Below are 10246 nucleotides of genomic sequence, written 5' to 3'. Positions count from 1 at the left end.
AGTTCAAATGACGCAAGACATGGAGTAGGCCGGACATGAAGCAAATGACTTGGATCCCTATTCACAAGTCACAGAAATGAGCTTAATGTAACCAAAATGGTCATTTATCCCCAAATTGCATAAATCAAGCTAAAATGAACATTTCACCACCGATCAGATTATTTTCGCCATTGACGGCGCTTTCAACACCGGGAGGGGGGGGGGACACAGGGGACATATACCCCGACCCCTAAGTGGCCCAAGAAGGCCTAGGCGGCCTTCGGGCTCCTGGGGACAGAGAGTCAAGGGTCCGATTCAGGGGCTCGAAGGGCTGGCCGGGGCTGTAGGCCTGGCCCTCAGAGGTCCGCCAAAGGGTCTCCTTGCGTCTTTCGCGGGTCCCCGGAACAGTGAAGGCCTCTATGCAGGTCGGAGACCACCAATGCTGATCAGTTGGCTTTGAGTCGGCTTGGGCCCTGGGGGCTCATTAACGAGGCAGGAACACGATTGTTCCTTGTTGTTCGGTGTATGATCATGTTCGGATTGTTTCGGAGTTCTTTCAGGGCTTCTTGCAGTCTTTCAGGAAATCTTGCAGTCACCAGACCACTGTTTGTGCTGCCTCTATTTCTGGCACTTTCGGCTAGTAGCCGTTCCTGTATATCAGGATTTACTTGGAGTTTCCTTATCTGTGACAGTCACAAAGCTGTTGGTAAAGTGGTTCGATTGCGGTTTTTTTTCTCTCGTTGATTACGTTTTGCTGCTATCTGTCTGCTGATATCTCCTTCGATATATATATATATATATATATATATATATATATAAATATATATATATATATATATATATATATATATATATGTGTGTGTGTGTGTGTGTGTGTGTGTGTGTGTGTGTGTGTGTATGTGTGTGTGTGTGTGTGTGTGTGTGTGTGTGTGTGTGTGTGTGTGTGTGTGTGTGTGTGTGTGTGTGTGTGTGTGTGTGTGTGTGTGTGTGTGTGTGTGTGTGTGTGTGTGTGTGTGTGTGTGTGTGTGTGTGTGTGTGTGTGTGTGTGTGTGTGTGTGTGTGTGTGTGTGTGTGTGTGTGTGTGTGTGTGTGTGTGTGTGTGTGTGTGTGTGTGTGTGTGTGTGTGTGTGTGTGTGTGTGCATGTATATGTGCATAGCTGCATCCATTTCTGTGTATGTGGAGGGTGGTGTAACCAGAACATAACTGAACGAAATGCGAGTTTTTATTACCAGCACTATTTAGCGACTTCCACCGACTCAGTCCTTTGCCCATCACTTTGAGAAATCGACGCTCATGCTTTCAACGACATCGATTCTGTCACCCTAACCACCTCTAAAAGAGTGCTGGCACGGGGAGCGTGTGTCCGGCTCCGCGCCGGGTCGCGCAAAGCCCTGCCTCTCTGTTATTGACCCGTCACGGCAGGCGTCGCAAGCTTCGACTCGTCGCGGCAGGCATCGCAGGCTTCGACCCGCCGCGGCAGGCGTCGCAAGCTTCGACCCGTCGCGGCAGGCGTCGCAAGCTTTGACCCGCCGCGGCAGGCGTCGCAAGCCTCGACCCGTCGCGCGGCAGGCGTCGCAAGCTTCGACCCGTCGCGGCAGGCGTCGCAAACTTCGACCCGCCGAGGCAGGCGTCGCAAGCCTCGACCCGTCGCGGCAGGCGTCGCAAGCTTAGACCGTCGCGGCAGGCGCCGCAAGCTTCGACCCGTCGCGGCAGGCGTCGCAAGCTTCGACCCGCCGCGGCAGGCGTCGCAAGCTTCGACCCGTCGCGGCAGGCGTCGCAAGCCTCGACCCGTCGCGGCGGGCGTCGCAAGCTTTGACCCGTCGCGGCAGGCGTCGCAAGCTTTGACCCGTCACGGCAGGCGTCGCAAGCTTCGACCGTCGCGGCAGGCGTCGCAAGTTTGCACCAGCGAGCGTGCCGCCGGGTCATAGCGCCGGCCGGTCATGAAGCCCGGCCCACAATGTATATTTGCAATGGGACTGCACCTCAGGTTGCGTGGTTTGGCCATTTCCAAGTTGCAAACAGACTCCAGGCAATTGCTGTAGCGACTCAATCGACGACTTCCGGCAGGCTCTCTCGATTTATTCGCCGTGGATTGAAGCTGCACCGCGACTGCAGTTTGCAGTTGTCCAGCTGCCACGTGTTGCGTGACGTGGCTTTGCCGCCTCTGTCACCCCCGCCAACTGACGTGACCACGGTGAACGCCCAACCGCGTTGGGCACTCCATCGCGGCGGCGGGGCTCGATCGCGGTGGTGGAAGCTTGACCGCAGGGCAAGCTCGATCTCGGGGCAAGCTCGACCGCGGGGCAAGCTCGACCGCGGGCGAGCTCGACCGCGGGGCAAGCTCGACCGCGGGGCAAGCTCGACCGCGGGGCGAGCTCGACCGCAGGGCAAGCTCGATCTCGGGGCAAGCTCGACCGCGGGACAAGCTCGACTGCGGAGCAAGCTCGACCGCGGAGCAAGCTCGATCTCGGGGCAAGCTCGACCGCGGGGCAAGCTCGATCTCGGGGCAAGCTCGACCGCGGGGCAAGCTCGACCGCGGGGAAGCTTGACCGCAGGGCAAGCTCGATCTCGGGGCAAGCTCGACCGCGGGACGAGCTCGACTGCGGAGCAAGCTCGACCGCGGAGCAAGCTCGATCTCGGGGCAAGCTCGACCGCGGGGCAAGCTCGATCTCGGGGCAAGCTCGACCGCGGGGCAAGCTCGATCTCGGGGCAAGCTCGACCGCGGGGCAAGCTCGACCGCGGGGAAGCTTGACCGCAGGGCAAGCTCGATCTCGGGGCAAGCTCGACCGCGGGACGAGCTCGACTGCGGAGCAAGCTCGACCGCGGAGCAAGCTCGATCTCGGGGCAAGCTCGACCGCGGGGCAAGCTCGACCGCGGGCGAGCTCGACCGCGGGGCAATCTCGACCGCGGGGCAAGCTCGACTGCGGGGCGAGCTCGACCGCGGGGCAAGCTCGACCGCGGGGCAAGCTCGACCGCGGGGCAAACTCGACCGCGGGGCAAACTCGACCGCGGGGCAAACTCGACCGCGGGGCAAGCTCGACCGCGGGGCAAGCTCGACCGCGGGGCAAGCTCGACCACGATGGAGACTCGGTCGCGCCGGTGGAAGCTCGACGGTGGGGCAGGTTCGACGCGTTTGCGAGCTGCGACTCACGAGCTGCACCGCCTCCTGGAGATCTGCTCCCATCGCCGGCTGTCGCTGCTTCCCCTGTGTGTCATGCTAGGCACCAGGATGCAAACGAGGTGGTGAGGGTATAACATATTTATTCTTGTTACATGAAATGCATTACGCTACATCGATATCTGGAGATCAAAGTGCATTGGTCTCTAGGCACTGCAACTATCATTCATCATTATCACGTGTCGGATATTCAGACTTAAGATGTTGAAAATTTTCTACAGAAATTCAGAACGTCATGTGCGCGCACATGTGCGCAAAAACCGATATCATGCGATACGTTTTGTACTTTGGTGGACCGCAGGTCCTGATAGCTCCTATCCAGTATGCCCTCAGAGACAGGATGGGGCTCAGTTGTGTGCGGACAGACAGGCTGGGGCTCGGTCGTGTGCCAAAAGACAAACTGGGGCTCAGTTGTGAGCGTACAGACAGGCTGGGGTTCAGTTGCGTGCGGAGAGCCAGGCTGGGGCTCAGTTGTGTGCGGAGAGACAGGTTGGGGCTCAGCTGTGTGCGGAGAGCCAGGCTGGGGCTCAGTTGTGTGCGGAGAGACAGGCTGGGGTTCCGTTGTGAGCGTAGAGACAGGCTGGGGCTCAGTCTTGCAAACCCTCTTGTTCGCTGACACGCTGGGAACGCTTATGTCCAATGCCAGCGTGTCTCTGGGAACGTTCCGTCATATTTCCGGGCTGTTTTCTCTATAGAGCGCGGAACTGTTCACATGGTCCAAGGATTTCTGCTGGGGATCCAGAGAAGCTTGCGAGATGATTTGTGTTGCTTTAGACCACGCGCCCTTTCCAGTGAGTTCAATCCATGCTTTAAAATGGTGCACTGGGACGGGTGGGATTTTAAATTTTCATGTGCGTCCTTACGTGACTCAAATATAGCAACACACCGCGGATTTGTTTTGAACAGCGCTCAGGGCTCCGCGGGGGACCTTTGTATGAAACATCTGATTTGCGCCCCATGTGTAAGACCCGTGGAAGATGACTTCAGGATGCTGAAAGTACGTAACGCCGTCAACTCCAGTGCCTCGGTAAGCGATCGCGACAGTAGAAACCGCATAAGATGTGTAAGTTCGTGGCAAAGGGACCAAACGAACTCGAAAGGCAGCGAGCACATGAGCTTCAGTTACCAGCACTATTACAACGATTATGTGATACCAGGCTAACACCAGCATGCTATCAAACTTTGCTTTCAACTCGATGAAGTTAACGATTAGTGAGCTGGTTATTGGGTTCCAGCCCAATAGAACACTACGTTTCTCAATGTGGCTTCGGTGTTCATAAATGTCGTCTACTCTTATTTAGCATCTTTTGTGAGCCTACTTGACATTTCAAATGTAATCGGCCAATCCAATCAATCGGCACTTGTGCTCGAGCCAGATTTATAGTGCTCTGCCTCCAATTCTTCAGCAAATTCCCGTAGTCCCATCCTTTCCCTGGTCAGCTCCCGAAGCTTGGTCTTCCGAGATAACGACTGTATGTACATATGTTTTTTTACCCGCGGGACATGATGCATACAACTGGGGACGCCCCAGATTTATGTTCATACCTTCAAAATGCAGAATAATCCATAAAAGCCAATTTCTTTTCATAAATTAACACCAAAAGTAGGGATTTCAATGCCATTGGAGGAGGGGGGGGGGGGCAGCTGAACACCCCTCGATCTAATCTCCCCCATTTCCTCACAACGGATTTAGCCAACTTTATTTTGAGCAAATGCTAGATATACTTGCTTGCATCATTTATCAAATAGCATTTGATTTAAGCACCGCAACGGTCATGCAGGGGCTGATTAAAAAGGTGAGGGGAGGGCACCGGAGGTACGTGTCCCTCCCGATCGGAAAGAAAAGGCGCCTGTCTAGACACTGCCTTTGGCGGCCGAAAGTGTTCCCTTGTGACAGTCATGGACGTATTTTTGGCTGTGGGGCATGAGGACGGGGTTAGCCACGAAGGACTTTGGTCGACCCCGCACTCCGGAATCTTTCAATTTTACATTCCAAACCTTCGTTTATGAGAGTTAAAATTTTCACTCCTTTTCCCCATATTTTTGGTTGATTTTTCACTCCTGCCTGACATTGTCTAATCGCACATGCCAAACCCCTATTTCCCTTTTTGAGGTTGTCAGATGCCATACAAATATTACCATGAGTGTAAAGTTTATTGCTTCGCTTATTCGCACAACTGGCTCGATTTTTAGCAGACGTTTTTCCGTGGGCGACTTTATTACAGTGGGAGGGGTGTTTAGTGTTTGTAGGTGCACTGCTACGTGCGACCAGCACGCGTTGTTTTGGGTCGGTAAATATCCGGGTACAATAACGAATCCAGCTATAGAGCTTGGGGGCGAAGCCATTCGGCAAAATTACGCAACCTGCTACAAGTTTCTATTTTCCTCGAATTCATGTATAGCGCCCCCGTGTACGACAGTACTTTACAGTCACTGTGCTACTACATTTAATATCTATTATATCAAAGCTTCTTTAGCTAAGTTACAATTTATATTTCATGCGCAAGCGGTGCGTACAAATTTGGGTCTGGATATTTTTCAGCACAACTTTATGTTATGACGTCATCAACTCGTCCTGACTGATACTTGCAATGGATTGAACCAAAAAGCAAGTTTCCACTCAATGCATCCAGATACGCTGTAAAAACAACGATGAGAATGAGTTTGTTGCAACTGTGTTGTATTAATGGAATACGTCAGCCCTTAATGAAACCACGATGATTCGCCCGTTCAATAAATGTACGTCACATCATGCATAATTACCATATTTACTCCCTGTTCCTATTTTCCCATAAGCAAACACAAAATGTGGCACTTTTTGTGAAAAAGAAAATCCTTCAGCTTCTAGTTTATCGTAATTAGGAGTTGAAAGTTCTTATTTGACTGAATAACCTTCAGTGAACCAGGAGGTGCTGGTTAGACGACGCTGCAATGGTAAATAGCGATGACATTGACGGCGCTCAGCACTTCGATGCCCCCGTTTCGGCGTCTCCGTGGCTCACGGTGGTGCAGCGCAAGGCAAACGAGGATTTTCTTAGCGGTGGTCATTTACAATAACGCAGGTTACCAAACGCATCATTTCTCACCTTTTTTACTCAAGTGTCGTGATGCTTGTACGACCTCATCCCCCCTCCCACTATCACAAAATGGTCACCGATCCCCGCGGTGCCCACCCTTCCTGTCAGGGTGAGAGGCAGGCGACGCCGTATAGCCTCAGCAGCTGGGTGCGTCGTATAGCCCCAATGACACACTAAATGGTCGCCGATCAAAAGTCCTGAATCCGCATGCCCCTGTAGTCATGGCCAGCAAACAGAAAAGGTAGTCCCAGCCCAAAACATTGGGGACCCAAGCGGACACTGAGTGGGGCAACTCAACATTTGGACACCTTGAATACTCAGCTTACGAATCTACACCCGTGGCCATATTGTCTGGCGTTGTTGGCTTATCGGCCATCAACGGGATCGGCTTATCAACGAAAAATCGCGAAGCAAATTTGACTTAAATTATTGCCGAATCAGTAGGTTAAGTACTTAGCTATTTCAGTAGCTCAAACATTCTATTGCTCTTCTCGATCTAGATATGTTTGTGGGTGCGGGAAGGTTTAGACAACTTAGTAGACTAAACAGTCTGGCATTAAATTCATGCATGGGATCGGCATAATACTTGTGTTAAATTTTCATATAAGGTGGATGGGCACTAACTAGCTCACCGTGCCCCCATGCGCTCACGCCTATGGGATCGGTCAAAACTTGTCAGGACTTGATACAGAAAGAAGGGCTCATGGTTTCTCGGCATGATGAGTTGTCGTGCTAAGCCCAACTTGGAACGTTCAACATTACCAAAACTGAACGTTTAAATGTTTGATTCGTTGTTGATATCCAGCATGTCGTTCCCATGTGATATAACAATGAAAAGCATTTCATTCATTGCCCTGACCGCTTCGTTTTGTTGTTATTCATATCACCAGTTCATCAGGGCGTTTGCGCACACCTAATCAGATTCGAATAAGCGCACCGCCCATAAAAACAACATGTCAGCGATGAACTCCTTGAGATGTCACTGCTCCTCTACGCCTCCAGTTGTGGGTCACACTTTCTCTATCAGCTCTCAACACGGCTGAACAGCGTTCCAGCCCAGGCAATGTCAGCCAAACTCCACCCGTTGTCACTAGATGGCACGGGCGGCGCCCGCGTCACAGGCACCCCAAGCTGAGTGCCGCCGTTCCGTCGCCCGCGTGGCATTGGCCGTCCGCGGGCAGCCGGCGCGCGCCGGCTGATGCGATGCCGCACCAGGCAGGCGTAATCCGTTCCATGGCCCCATGTTTGGAAGCAGGCTGTGCACACGGAACATTCGATATTTGATGACCACCCTTGGATCTTTCCGCTCATCAGAATGCCTCGGAGGTTGTCGTGGTTCTGGCTGGAGAGAGAGAGAGAGAGGGAGAGAGAGAGAGAGAGAGAGAGAGAGAGAGAGAGAGAGAGAGAGAGAGAGAGAGAGAGAGAGAGAGAGAGAGAGAGAGGAGAGAGAGAGAGATGAGAGGAGAGAGAGAGAGAGAGAGAGAGAGAGAGAGAGGACAGAGACAGAGGAGAGAGAGGAGAAGAGAGACAGGAGAGAAGAGAGAGAGAGAGAGAAAGGGAGAGAAGAGAGAGAGGGAGAGAGAGAGAGAGAGAGAGAGAAGAGAGAAGAACAGAGAGAGGAGAGAGAGAGAGAGAGAGAGAGAGGAGAGAAGAAGAAAGAGAGAGAAGAGAGAGAGAGAGAGAGAGAGAGAGAGAGAGAGAGAGAGAGAGAGAGAGAGAGAGAGAGAGAGAGATGAGAGCGAGAGGAGGAGAGAGAGAGAGAGAGAGAGAGAGAGGGCTATTGTGTGCCTGCGAGTCGTTTCGGTCATTAGCCTGGTCACCCTGCCCAGCCTGGCAGTCATTGATCGGGCCGGGTTACCACGCTTGTTCACGGCGCTGAATTAAATATGGACCTGTTCTGTAACCTGTCCTGAACTCCCCACCACTGGGGCCAGGGGAAAACGAAACCATACGAGCTCCACGCACGTGGCTAGCATGTTACGCGCTGCTTTATAGACCCCGCCGTGGTGAGCTGCATAAATGTCGAGGTTTGAAACAAGTTGGTGGGCTATGACCGTTGCAGTAGATTATAGACGTCGTTGCTTGCAAAACAGGACGGAAAGGAAGCATTAGGCACCGAATACTGAATCAAGTCCATAAACTTCAGTGATCTGCAGCGATGCCATGCGTTCCGCCCGCCACAGCCAGGAAATCTGCCGCGTCGGACAGAACCGGTTCTCACTGAGTCACAATGACGGGTGGAACGCTCCAGAAGTCAGCGGTTCGCACTTCGCAGGCCGCCGGCAGCGGGGGATGCCTTGGCGACCTGTGCCGCCATTTTGTCTGCCGTCGCCAGCGTCACTCAGCCCCAGCGACCCGCCGCCTGCGGCAGCACCAGGCGCCGGCGATCTGATGCCTGCATGGATGGTGTAGCTCCGCGGCGGGGAGGTTTCTCCCGGCAGAGCCCCGCCGCCAATCCGGCGGGCTCGCCGGGAGGCTGCGGCGCGGATCGCCACCACGACCTCAGCGCGACCGATGGACGCTGACTGGCGCTGAACTGTCGGCCTCCCTCAGCATGGCTTGTTCCACGTCTCACGAAGGCACTCTGAGACCGTGACCAGCGGATGCTCTGCATATGCTTGTCATCCTTTTACTGATAGTCGCACCCCGCAGAACGTAAGCTGATTATGCCATTACGGACTACATTTATAGCTAACGGGCGTCGTACAACGCGGCCATCATCTCCGCCCAAGCATGATCAATGTTTAGTGCCGTCAGCTTATCTCTTACGCAATATCCCGTCAGAACATTGTTCGTTCCGAATCATTTTCCCGCCAATTTCTGTGTAAATGTGCTTTGACGTTGCTGGAAACCACGTCTGGCAAGGCTCATCGGTGTCACGCCCGTAAAATGGACGCAGGCAAATCGCGGCAAGTACATCATACCAGGCAGAGGATCAGTACCTGGCACCAGCAAAGGTCGCCACAACGGAAGGGTGAGGACTATTCCAATGCGTGATACCGCAGGTCTCGGGAGCACCAGACCGCATCCGAGGAATGCCCGACCTTGATCTGCTGATCCGGATTGGTGAGCCGCAGCTGTGGCAGTCCTTCCGCTGACTGATATGCAGAGCAGAGCAGAGAAGCGAACAACGTACCCGAGCTTGCGATCTCGCTTGCACGTCTTGGTGGATTGTTTATAAGCGATATACGTGTTTATAGGCAATGCATAAATGCAATTAGTGTCAGTTCATTCGCCGGATCGCATCGTCATAAGATAAATGGGATCTGTTCCAGCCGCGTCAGCGATAGTCATGCTTTGCAAGTTGGAACGGCGTGGATTCACTTTCCCCGTCCATTTGGTGGATGGTGTATGGATCAAACATACTTTAACCCGCAATTGCCAGCAATCAATCCTCAAATCATCAATCACCTTCAGGCTACAAACGCCGAAGTTCCCGACAGCTAAAAGCGGCGGGGGTTGCATTGCAGTTGTTGGCAGTTGTTTGGTAGCGAAAACGTCCTTGGGCATTGGACCCGCGATGCATGAGGTATTTTTCGAAATTCATCATTGATACAACATTGACACATCAGTATCAGCAGCCACACACACACACACACACACACACACACACACACACACACACACACACACACACACACACACACACACACACACACACACACATATATATATATATATATATATATATATATATATATATATATATATATATATATATATATATATATATAGTTGGTATATACATATATATATATATATATACATATATATTTACGCACCAGTATATATCATACCCTTATATTATCAATGATGTATCAAATTATTCATAGATCATTATCAACTACGAATTTATACACTCTTATGTTATCTCGCAACGCGTTTTACCGCACAGCGGCTGCATCTTTGGGCAAAAATGATTAAAATCACAAAGATTTAGACATACGATGCAACCACAACCAATGCTCTAGAAGTATATTCCATGTGGAACGACCAGCCCCAAGAACTAAA

Source organism: Pollicipes pollicipes, unplaced genomic scaffold (genome assembly GCF_011947565.3).
Source record: "Pollicipes pollicipes isolate AB1234 unplaced genomic scaffold, Ppol_2.1 Scaffold_4295;HRSCAF=5057_pilon_pilon_pilon, whole genome shotgun sequence".
Lineage (NCBI taxonomy): Eukaryota > Metazoa > Arthropoda > Thecostraca > Pollicipedomorpha > Pollicipedidae > Pollicipes > Pollicipes pollicipes.
This window is presented reverse-complemented; position numbering follows the sequence as displayed.